The sequence below is a fragment of the Budorcas taxicolor genome, chromosome 15, assembly GCF_023091745.1.
Source record: "Budorcas taxicolor isolate Tak-1 chromosome 15, Takin1.1, whole genome shotgun sequence".
Classification (NCBI taxonomy): domain Eukaryota; kingdom Metazoa; phylum Chordata; class Mammalia; order Artiodactyla; family Bovidae; genus Budorcas; species Budorcas taxicolor.
In genome coordinates this window covers 4,200,985-4,213,264 of record NC_068924.1, presented here as the reverse complement: position 1 = coordinate 4,213,264, position 12,280 = coordinate 4,200,985, and the positions used below count along the sequence as shown (strand labels likewise).

Below are 12,280 nucleotides of genomic sequence, written 5' to 3'. Positions count from 1 at the left end.
AATGAACTAATTAAACTAGAATGGTAACCCAAAGGAACTAGAATAGTTAAAACAATTTTGATAAGAGAAAAATAGAAGGATTTACCCAATTTTAAGAATTATTATACAGCTACAGTAATCAGAACTGCATGATGCTGGCAGAAAGACACATAGATCAAAAGAACAGAACAGGGAACCCAGAAATAGACCCACTCCAAGTGATTTCTGACAAAGATGCAAAAGCAATTAACTGGAAGAAAGACACTTTTTTTCAACAAACTGGTATTTGACCAATTGGACTTACATAAGAAAAAAATATTTTAAAAACTTCGACCTAAGTATATATAAAAAAATTAACTCAGAATGGATCACAGACTTAAATACAAAATATAAAGCTACAAAACTTCTGGAAGAAAACAAGAGATCTTTGAAACCTAGGACTAATCAAATAGTTTTAAAACTTTACTTAAAAAACATAATCCATAAAAGAAAAACTAAAAATTGACTTTATAAAATTAAAGAACCTGTGAAAGACCTTGTTGATAGTATGAGAAGACAGGTACAGTAAAATATTGTAAGGTGCTTATTTGATAAAGGACTCTTATCTAGAATATAAAAAGAAAATTCTAAATAGCAGAAAACCAAACAATCCAATTTGAAATGGACAGAATAAAGACATTTCATCACAGAGCATATACAGACAGCAAATAAGCACATGAAAAAATGTCCAATGTCATTGGTCATCAGAGAAATGCAATTCAAAATCACAATAAAATATAAATTTACACTGTTTCTATTGTTTAGTTGCAAGGGACATTTTTGTGACTCCACAAACTGCAGTCTGCCAGGCTCCTCTCTCCATAGGATTTTGAATACTGGAGTGGCTTGCCATTTCCTTCTCCAGGGGCTCTTCCCAACCCAGGGGTCCAACCCATATCTTCTGCTTGGCAGGCAGATTCTTTACCACTGAGCCACCTGGGAAGCCTTAGTATTAATATACACTGCTGCTGCTTCTGCTGCTAGTCGCTTCAGTCGTGTCCAACTCTGTGCAACCCCATAGATGGCAGCCCACCAGGCTCCCCCGTCCCTGGGATTCTCCAGGCAAGAACACTGGAGTGGGTTGCCATTTCCTTCTCCAATGCGTGAACGTGCAGTCGCTCAGTTGTGTCCAACTCTTAGCGACCCCATGGAATGCAGCCCACCAGGCTCCTCCGTCTTCTCTGATTAGTATACACTAGGATGGCTTAAATAAAAGCCTAGGGTCAACACTAAATGCTGGGGAAGATGCAGAGACCCTGGATCACTCATACTTTGATGGTGTAAATGTAACTGGCACAGACACTCTGGAAAACAGTTTGGAATTTCTTTAAAAACTAAACGTGCAGCTTCTATATGACCCAGTATTTTAACTTCCAGGCATTTACCGTAGAGAAATAGAGATGTGTTCACAGAAAAGAACCAGTGAAATAATTTTTATAGCAGCTTTACTAATAGTAGTTCCCAACTGGACTAATAGCGTTTTGCCAAGAAAATGCACTGGTCATAGCAAATACCCTCTTCCAACAACACAAGAGAAGACTCTACACATGGATATCACCAGAGGGTCAACACCGAAATCAGATTGATTATATCCTATGCAGCCAAAGATGGAGAAGCTCTATACAGTCAACAAAAACAAGACCGGGAGCTGACTGTGGCTCAGATCATGAACTCCTTATTACCAAACTCAGAATTAAATTGAAGAAAGTAGGGAAAACTACTAGACCATTCAGGTATGACCTAAATCAAATCCCTTATGATTATACAGGGGAAGGAGAAATAGATTTAAGGGCCTAGATCTGATAGATAGAGTGCCTGATGAACTATGGAATGAAGTTCGTGACATTGTACAGGAGACAGGGATCAAGACCATTCCCATGGAAAAGAAATGCAAAAAAGCAAAATGGCTGTCTGGGGAGGCCTTACAAATAGCTGTGAAGAGAAGAGAGGCAAAAAGCAAAGGAGAAAAGGAAAGATATAGGCATCTAAATGCAGAGTTCCAAAGACTAGCAAGAAGAGATAAGAAAGCCTTCCTCAGTGACCAATGCAAAGAAATAGAGGAAAACAACAGAATGGGAAAGACTAGAGATCTCTTCAAGAAAATTAGAGATACCAAGGGAACATTTCATGCAAAGATGGGCTTGATTAAGGACAGAAATGGTATGGACCTAACAGAAGCAGAAGATGTTAAGAAGAGGTGGCAAGAATACATGGAAGAACTGTACAAAAAAGATCTTCACGACCCAGATAGTCATGATGATGAGATCACTAATCTAGAACCAGACATCTTGGAATGTGAAGTCAAGTGGGCCTTAGAAAGCATCACTACGAACAAAGGTAGTGGAGGTGATGGAATTCCAGTTGAGCTGTTTCAAATCCTGAAAGATGATGCTGTGAAAGTGCTGCACTCAACAAGCCAGCAAATTTGGAAAACTCAGCAGTGGCCACAGGACTGGAAAAGGTCAGTTTTCATTCCAGTTCCAAAGAAAGGCAATGCCAAAGAATCTCAAACTACTGCACAATTGCACGCATCTCACATGCTTAAAGTAATGCTGGAAATTCTCCAAGCCAGGCTTCAGCAATACATGAACCGTGAACTCCCTGACATTCAAGCTGGTTTTAGAAAAGGCAGAGGAACCAGAGATCAAATTGCCAACATCCACTGGGTCATCGAAAAAGCAAGAGAGTTCCAGAAAAAACATCTATTTCTGCTTTATTGACTATGCCAAAGCCTTTGACTGTGTGGATCACAATAAACTGTGGAAAATTCTGAAATAGATGGGAAATACCAGACCACCTGAACTGCCTCTTGAAAAATCTGTATGCAGGTCAGGAAGCAACAGTTAGAACTGGACATGGAACAACGGACTGGTTCCAAATAGGAAAAGAAGTACGTCAAGGCTGTATATTGTCACCCTGCTTATTTAACTTATATGCAGAGTACATCATGAGAAACCCTGGACTGGAAGAAACACAAGCTGGAATCAAGATTGCCAGGAGAAATATCAATAACCTCAGATATGCAGATGACACCACCCTTATGGCACAAAGTGAAGAGGAACTAAAAAGCCTCTTGATGAAAGTGAAAGAGGAGAGTGAAAAAGTTGGATTAAAGCTCAACATTCAGAAAACGAAGATTATGGCATCCAGTCCCATCCCTTCATGGGAAATAGATGGGGAAACAGTGGAAACAGTGTCAGACTTTATTTTTTGGGACTTCAGAACCACTGCAGATGGTGACTGCAGCCATGAAATTAAAAGACGCTTACCCCTTGGAAGAAATGTTATGACCAACCTAGATAGTATATTCGAAAGCAGAGACATTACTTTGCCGACTAAGATCCGTCTAGTCAAGGCTATGGTTTTTCCTGTGGTCATGTATGGATGTGAGAGTTGGACTGTGAAGAAAGCTGAGCATCGAAGAATTGATGCTTTTGAACTGTGGTGTTGGAGAAGACACTTGAGAGTCCCTTGGACTGCAAGGAGATCCAACCAGTCCATTCTGAGGGAGATCAGCCCTGGGATTTCTTTGGAAGGAAAGATGCTAAAGCTGAAACTCCAGTACTTTGGCCACCTCATGAGAAGTGTTGGCTCATTGGAAAAAACTCTGATGCTGGGAGGGATTAGGGGCAGGAGGAGAAGGGGACGACAGAGGATGAGATGGCTGGATGGCATCATGGACTCGATGGACATGAGTCTGAGTGAACTCCGAGAGATGGTGATGGACAGGGAGGCCTGGCGTGCTGCGATTCATGGGGTCATAAAGAGTCGGACACGACTGAGCGACTGAACTGAACTGAACTGAACTGGAAACAACTCATTTGTCCTTAAATGGGGAATTCGTTGGACAAGTGGTGGAATGCTATTCACCAACAGCACACACAACAACCTGGACGGATCTCCAGAGAACATCAGAGAACGCTGTGGTTCACCCCTCCTTCCTCCACCCCTGCAGGCTGGCGCAGTAGTAGTCCTCAGGATTGTGGGTTTCACGCCTGTGCCTGCAGCACCAGGAGGAAATGAGAGAGGAAGAGGGACGCTGAGAAGAGAAGGAAGGGGAGACAGAGTCCAGGCATTACAGTAGCCACAATTCAGCCACAGCCCAGCAGGACCACAGAGCTTCTACCAGCCACCCCACTCAAGGATGTGCCCAGACCACCCGGGCATATGGGCAATGAAGCTATGTGCCCTTTGAACAGCCCCCTGATGTCACCCATACTCAGGATCAGACCACTGCACCCTACGTGCAGACCACCTATGCGACTTCTTATGGACAGACTCTCCTTGGGCGCGCAGGTGCGTTGTCAGCCCATCCCCGCACACGCAGTGTCAGCCTGTCCCCACAGGTATGTTGTCCGCCCGTCCAGGGGCCCGGCACCGGGACTGATGATGCCACCACGGCTACAGTTACTACCCCCCCACCCCGCGGGCCTCTTACACAGCTCAGTCTGCATATGGCACGCAGTCTGCTCACCCAGCCTATGGGCAACAGCTGGCAGCCACGGGGCCTGCAGGACTGTAGGATGGTAACAACCCCCCTGAGACAAATCAACCTCAATCCAGCACGAAGGGTTAACAAAGAGCCCAGCCTTCCCCAGGTACCTGGGAGCTATCTCATGATGCCAGTCCCATCCCCACCATCCTATCCTCCCACCAGCTAGTCCTCTGCACAGCTGACTACTTAGGATCAGAGCAGTTCCAGCAGAATACCCGGGGGCAAAACAGAAGCGATGGACAGAGGTGTAGCTACTATGGTTGACAAAGCAGCTCCGGGGCAGCCCCAAATGGGATCCCGTAGTCAGACTCCAAGTCAGTATAGCCAACTGAGCGGCGCTAGGGATGGCAGAGTTCATACCCACGGGACCACCCCAGGAGCAAAGGTGTTTACAGTCAAGAGTCTGGAGGATTTTCTGAATTAGAAGAGAACCAGAGCGTGAGTGACCTCAATAACCCAGGCAGGAGAAGAGGGGGATTTAGTTGTGGAGGCATGGGCAGAGGTGAGCAGAGAGGAGCACCCCAGGGAACAGGGATAAGTGCAAACCTTTCTCCTTTTATCTAATTTAGTTTCATCCATAGGATTTTCAATGGAAAAAAGGACAGAAAAACATAAGACATTTATTTCTTCATTTCCATGAATAATCTGATAAGCCCAAGCTGTCCTCCAGAACGTGGAAATGTCATCTCTGTGGGATGTCTATAGCAGCAGGTTGCTTTCTTCCTTGCCAATATACTTGATTGGGTTGAAGAGAGTAAAGAAAGCTTTTGACACTAGAGCTTTCTGTTCCCTTCATAGCTTCCAGAGGTTGAAATCCTCTGTGGGTAATAGACTTGGGGAAGAACACACAGAACCCTTCTAACAATCCCAGGTTTTTAACTGATTGCTTCTGAACGGCTGTCTTGAAATTCCTGGAGGATATACTGCAGATAAGGAGTGCAGCTGTTTTCCACAACATCTGTCGTCAACTTCTGTCTGTACTTGGGACTGTTGCACATAATGATGAAGATCTCGGTCCCATTACCCTTCAGCTATGGCCTGAGGTGCACCTGGCACACAGAAAAGCCCAAAAGGTTCTTTATTTATTTATTTTTATTCTAAAATTTTATTTATTTTAATTGGAGACTAATTACTTGACAATATTGTAGTGGTTTTTGCCATACACTGACATGAATCAGCCATGGGTGTACACGTGTTCCCCATCCTGAACCCCCCTCCCACCTGCCTCCCCATCCCATCCCTCTGGGTCATCCCAGTACACCAGCCCTGAGCACCCTGTCTCATGCATTGAACCTGAACTGGAGATCTATTTCACATAAGCCCAAAATATTTTCACAGAGTATATATATATACACACACACATATATATATACACACACACATATATATATATATATATATATATATATATATATATATATAAGTTATGATAGGATAACTCTCCCCATTGGGGATTTTGAGAAATCTAAATTGGTTTGACCATTTTGATTGATGGCATAATCTGGTTTAGAAAATTTTGTTTAGATCAGTAACATAACTGCTGCCTGTGCCTGCCCTTCCCCTCCGTCCACCTATACCTTCTTCCCCTTCTGGTGTCTATACTCTGATGAAGGTGAAGTATAATGTTGTTTAACATAATCCAGAAGGCTTCATTCTATGTGTGTTTTATCCCTGTATAAACTAGTAAAAAATTATGCAGAATGTTAATATAAGTATAAATTGTATTTGATGCCATGATTGGTTTAAGGAAAAACTGAATAGAATTTCTTTAAAAATGTACATCAAGATTAAATACATTAAAATGTTGATCTTTTCTAAAAAGCCAGTGTCAAAAGCTTGCATGAGGAATCCGTGTGGTGGTGTAAATGTGTCATATCTTGACAGTATCAATGTCAACATCCTGGTTGTGTTACTGTTCTATAGCTGTGAAGATGTCACCACTGTGGAAACCAGGTAAAGGATTCCTGAGATCTCTTTGTATTATTTCTTACAACTACATGTGAGTCTCCAATGATTTCAAAATAAAAAGTTCAAATTTTTTAAAAGTATTGATCTTCATGTTAACGTATGGATATATTGGCATGCCTTCTGTTTAGCAGAGTGATTAGGTAAAGAGTTCCCTGCTCCACAATCCTCTGCTATATCTGACCTACCATTTATTTTATTATTTTTTTACAATGAAATATAGTTGATTTACAATATTATGTCAGTTTCAGGTGTATAGCATAGTGTTTCTGTAGATTATACTCCATTATAACTTATTATGAGATAATGGGTATAATGCTCTGTGCCATATGGTATATCCTTGTTTCTTATCTATTTTATATAATATATAGTAGTTCATATCTGTTAATACCACACTGATAGTTTTGTCTCTCCTCCCTTCCATCTCCTCTTTGGTGACCATAATTTGTTTTCTATGTAACCAAGACATGGTTGCTAACCAACAAATGAATGGATATGGAAGATACACACACACACACACACACACAACCTCCCTGGTAGCTTAGATGGTAAAGAATCCACCTACAATGCAGGAAACTCAAGCTCGAGCCTTGGTTCAGGAAGATACCCTGGACGAGGGCATGGCAACCCACTCTTGTTTCCTTGCCTGGAAAATTCCATGGACAGAGGAGTGTGGCCAGCTACAGTCCAAAGGGTCACACAGAGTTGGACATAACTAAAGCAACTTATTAGGCACGCACATGCATAGATATAGACGTGTAGATTACAGAGACACACATACATAGGCATACTATGCAGCCTTAAAAAAGGAAGGAAATCCTGCCTTTTATGACAGCAGTGATGGAACGAGGGCATTATGCTAGGTGAAATAAGATAGACAGTGTAAAAATATATATGAAACTGTATCACTTATGGGCTTCCCAGGTGGCAGTAATGGCAAAGAACCCATCTGCCAATGCAGGAACTCAAGAGAAGAGAAAATGACAACCCACCCCAGTATTCTTGCTTAGAGAATCCCATGGACAGAGGAGCCAAGAGGTCACAAGAATTGAACATGACCTAGCAACAAATCTATCACCATACACATATACACAATTCATGTCCAAGCAACATTCATGGACCTAGGAATTACTATATTTAGTGAAATAAATCAGACAAAGACAGATACTGCATTTTGTCACTTGTATGTGGAAATTAAAAAAAAAAAAAAACAAATGAATCTGTACGCAAAACAGATTCAGTTTACTTTGAGATGCTTCTCTACTGCAGTTCCTCCACAACTGTTTATTGCCTTAAACTTCAAAGGCCACATCAGCCATTGTGAGATACAATTTTGCACTACAACATTATGATAACTTTGCTAAAAATTGAGGGAAAATGTGAAACAATTGCTCATTTTATTTAGAAATTCTTGACCTCATTTTTATTGATGTTTCGTTTTTGGTATCATACTCTGAGAAAATTGTCAGATATTTTGAAAGAACGCTAAATAATAATGATATGATACTTAGACCTAAAAAAACAAAATATTTGTAAAACCAAAGTATAGTCTGTGTTTTTTTAAAGAAAATGAGTGCAGGGGTGTTTATTTTTGGAAAGCCTGAGGTTGTCCAGATGATGGTGCTAGAACAGTGTTTTTAAATCATGTGAGAACTGGAAACTCATTCTGGGTGATTCAATGTCACTGATGGATCCTTATTAAACACTTTTAAAAATGATTTTTCCAGGCCAATCATCATTGCCATCGTTTTCATCATCAAATACGTATGGGAAAGTTCACAGTCTTTGTGGCTTTCACAGCAATACCAGAAATCCTTAAAAGGCCAGCAACCCTGTTCACACCAGGAGTTCTTAATTTCATTTATTCATGAGGTACTTGTTTAACTTATTAAAGGGACATACTCACAAATAGAAGAGCTTATTAAGAAGGCCAGCTGGGCATCCTCACTATAATGTAAGTATCTTTTAATGAGCTTGTCAGACATGTTCATAGCCAAGAGATTTTTCATATGTTGTATGTAGAAAAGAAGTATTTTTTAGTTATAACCATTAACAGGGGGATTAAATTAAATGAAGAGGAAGTTGATTTTTACATTTGAGAAAATGTAACATCTTACCATCTTCTTAGTAAAAGAAAATAAATGATATACATGTTTAATATAACTGTTGTGAAAAACAACTTGGTCAGACATCGGACTAACACTCAATGTAGCCATGATTCCACTTTGGTTTATGAAAGAAAGTTGACCTTCAGATTTTCAGAATTGGAAAAAATAAAACCACACAGAACAGAGAACAAATAATAGGAAGAAAAGTCTTTTTTCTTGAGTGTCTGTATGCTTGTAAAATGTACTTTATCGTTTCTCACCTGGGTATTAAGCCTTATGTCAAGCTGAAGAACTATCAGAAGAAAGCAAAGAAACAGCTTCTCAAAAAGTGCAATTTAATTGCATACATCTGAACACTGTCTTGTAGGTGTCAGATTACAAAGACTATAGCATATAAAAGTAACCTTCTCAAAACATGAACTTTTTCCAACCCTCAGAATAAAGGAAGATTGATGCATTTTCACACTGAGTACTGAAAAATAAATTAACATTCCCTCATTCTCTCTCTGTCTCTCTGTTAAACACACACACGCACACCACTGTGAATAATTTAATCTCTTTTAAATTACCATTCTAATCTCCTATTTCCTACTTGCCTATGATCTAGAACAGAGCTATAATTATCAATTTACACTGTACATTTACAGAGAATTTCATATATTTTAAAGGCTTCATAAATGTATTTTATTGTTTGCTTTTAGCACATGTCTTAGAGCTGAAAATGCTGATGATCTAGTTCCTGGATGTCAGTAAAAGAGAAATGAAGTAAATCGTGCCTCCTGCAAAGTGTAGGGACCTCCAAAGAGGAAAATCCAGAATTGCAGGCATTGTTTCCATGAAGATGACTCTCAGGTTTCTACCCTAAGCTGCCTAGGAGAGGCATATTCCATTTGCATTTGACCCATGTACCTAAACTCAGTTAATATCTCTTCTCCTGTGGTTTCCATATTGTGTTAATTTGTGGTATCTTTCTCCCTGGGACCCAGATGGGATGCTCAGATCCTTCTTGGACTCTCTCTGAGAGTTCTTTCTCACATTTCATCCAGTAATGGGCTAATTCTGCAGATTTTATTCTTTCTCTACAAAATATCTTGGTTGCTTTTCTCTTTGTCATTCCAGTGTTACCTGCTATCATCCAGGTCAAATAGATTGTGGTCATCAGTCTCCTCTACTTTTTTCCTCCTATTTCAGGACATCCACATGCTGTTGATCACTCCCCTAATCAATACCTTCAGCATCTCTCCATCAACTACTGAGTTAAGCCCCAAATCCTCATCTTCATCATCAGTATGCTGGTTTATCTTTCCTTCAGACTGAGTTATGTGTATCCCAGCCTTGCTGCCTTGACTTTTCTGAAGACACCCTAATTATCCTGCTGGCTCCTGCTCTTTTTGTGGTTTAACCTACAAAACCCAACTCCTGTTGAAATCCACTTCATTCTTAGACACCTGTTTCAAATGCCACATTCTCAAAAAACCCTCTCCTGCCCACCATATGGTCCCTGTCACGCCATGTGAGTTTTTCTCTAACTGTACCTTCCTTCATATTACTGGCATTTGTGCAGGTGTCTTTCCTGTCCTGGATTGTAAGCTTTCTGAGGACAGAATCTTTAATTTATCATCAAATTTTCCAAATAACCAGGCCTAAGAATTCAGTGAAGTGGAGAGTATATATTTATTTAATTGAAGTAGTAATAAATGAATTTAAATGAAAGTAAAATTGAATATTTTTGTTGTTAATTTTATTTTATGAAATTACTTTTCCCTTACCCAGCTTTCAAACATTGCTTCAAAAAGTGCTGCTTAACAAAAACATATTTTAGTTTCCATGAAAGATTTTTATGCTTGAAAGTGAAGGTGAAGTCATTCAGTCGTGTCTGACCCTTTGCGACCCCATAGACTGTAGCTTATGAGGCTCCTCCATCTATGGAATTTTCCAGGCTAGAATACTGGAGTGGGTTGCCATGTCTTCTCCAGGGGATCTTTCTGACCCAGGGATTGAACCCGGGTCTCCTGCATTGCAAGCAAACGCTTTTATTGTCTGAGCCACCACAGAATCTCATTTATGTATATGTGTGTGTGTATATATATATATATATATATACATATAAAAGTTGGCTAAAGCTCAGATATCAGTAATATCAGCAAAGGACAGGAAAACATTACAAATGCAAGTATTAACTTGTATCATCAGCAAATACTTATTTGTTAACAGCACTAACCCAAGTAGGGTATCAAATGTAAATCAATGCTTGACTTGGTAATAAAATGAACACATGTACACCCGTGGCAGAGTCATGATGATGTATGGCAAAATCAATATAATATTGTAAAGTAATTAGCCTCCAATTAAAATAAATAAATTTATATTAAAAAAGAAATAAAATGAAAGCAATCTTCAAATTTTTTATCTACTACAGTTTTAGTTTTCACCAATGGTAATAATTTCTATCCTTAATGTTAGAGAACAGCTTCACAGTTGTTTAACTATCATTCACTTATTCTTTCTTTTTGCTATTTAATAAACATTTATTGGTCAATAGGGCATACATAGGGGATCAAAATTATCTTTATTTTTGCTCTTACGTCTACTTGTATAGGTTGATGGAAATGTGTACTGAAGCTCACCATAACACATGTTAAATTCTCCCTGGGCCTCTAAGTGCTGAAAGGACTGTAATTTGGGGGAGGAAAATGTAGGTTTCAGTAGGAAGGACAGAAGACCTTTCGAAATGCTGAAACATTTGAGTAGAGAATTGAAATTTTTCTAGTTGTCCACCCAGACAAGGAAGGTAACAGCATCCTGGAGAGAAGTAGGTTCATGTAAACAGAAGCAGGGTGGGGAGGAGCCAGGTCAGGCTTGAAGACTGTGGCTCTGCACAGCTAGGGCAGGAGTGAGTGAAGGCCAGCCTGGCACAACCTGCCAAGACTTGGGGGTTTTACAAGGCCTGCAGATATGGGGAGGTGCCAAGCAAGGGGATGCTTCAGGTTTTATCATAGGAAGAGTTTGGGTAACAGAACAGAAGGATGTGAATGGACAAGCCCACATGTTGGTGAGTCAATGGAAAGTTCATGCTTCAGTGAAATCAACAGATAAACCCTTTACTTAAGATGTAAGAAGGACTCTATCCAGACCAAAGCTTTAAGGCAGAAGAGAAAAAGTTACATCAAAGTGACATCCAATAATATTTACAGTCTGAAAATATTCACAGATTTATCCCCTCTGAGCTATGTAGAATTCATCCCAGATGGGTAAATGCCTCCTGTCTGTTCCCAGACGAGGTTAGGGGAGGAAATGCCACAACCATTCAGGCTTGCAATGTTGCACAGACCTTAGTGTGGAAGTCCCTTTGGTCTAGCCTAAATTTATTTTCCTGTAGTTTAAGCTCATTTCCTCTTTTCCATCCTTAGGGGAGGTAAAGAACAGATGGTCATAAACCACCAGATAATGACCCTTTATAGACTGGAGACACATATTAAATCATCTCTCAGCCCTCGCTTTCCTGAGTTAAAACAATAGGAACTCTCTATCAGTCTTACTCTTAGGTTTGCTATTCTAAATCTGTATCTTTGTTTTCCTATAGTGACCAGCTTTTTCTCACCTCACTTAGATGTTCAACTACAAATAAGATGAGAGTTGTTAACAAATGCATAATTATTTCCAATTACATATTTATATATTCCAACTATACATT

At 40.0% G+C, this 12,280-nt stretch overlaps 1 pseudogene; it reads left to right on the top strand.

The window, feature by feature from the left end:
* Positions 1-3,849: 3,849 nt before the first annotated feature.
* On the top strand, positions 3,850-6,470 carry LOC128060594 (RNA-binding protein EWS-like; annotated as a pseudogene).
* The last annotated feature ends 5,810 nt before the right edge of the window (positions 6,471-12,280 follow it).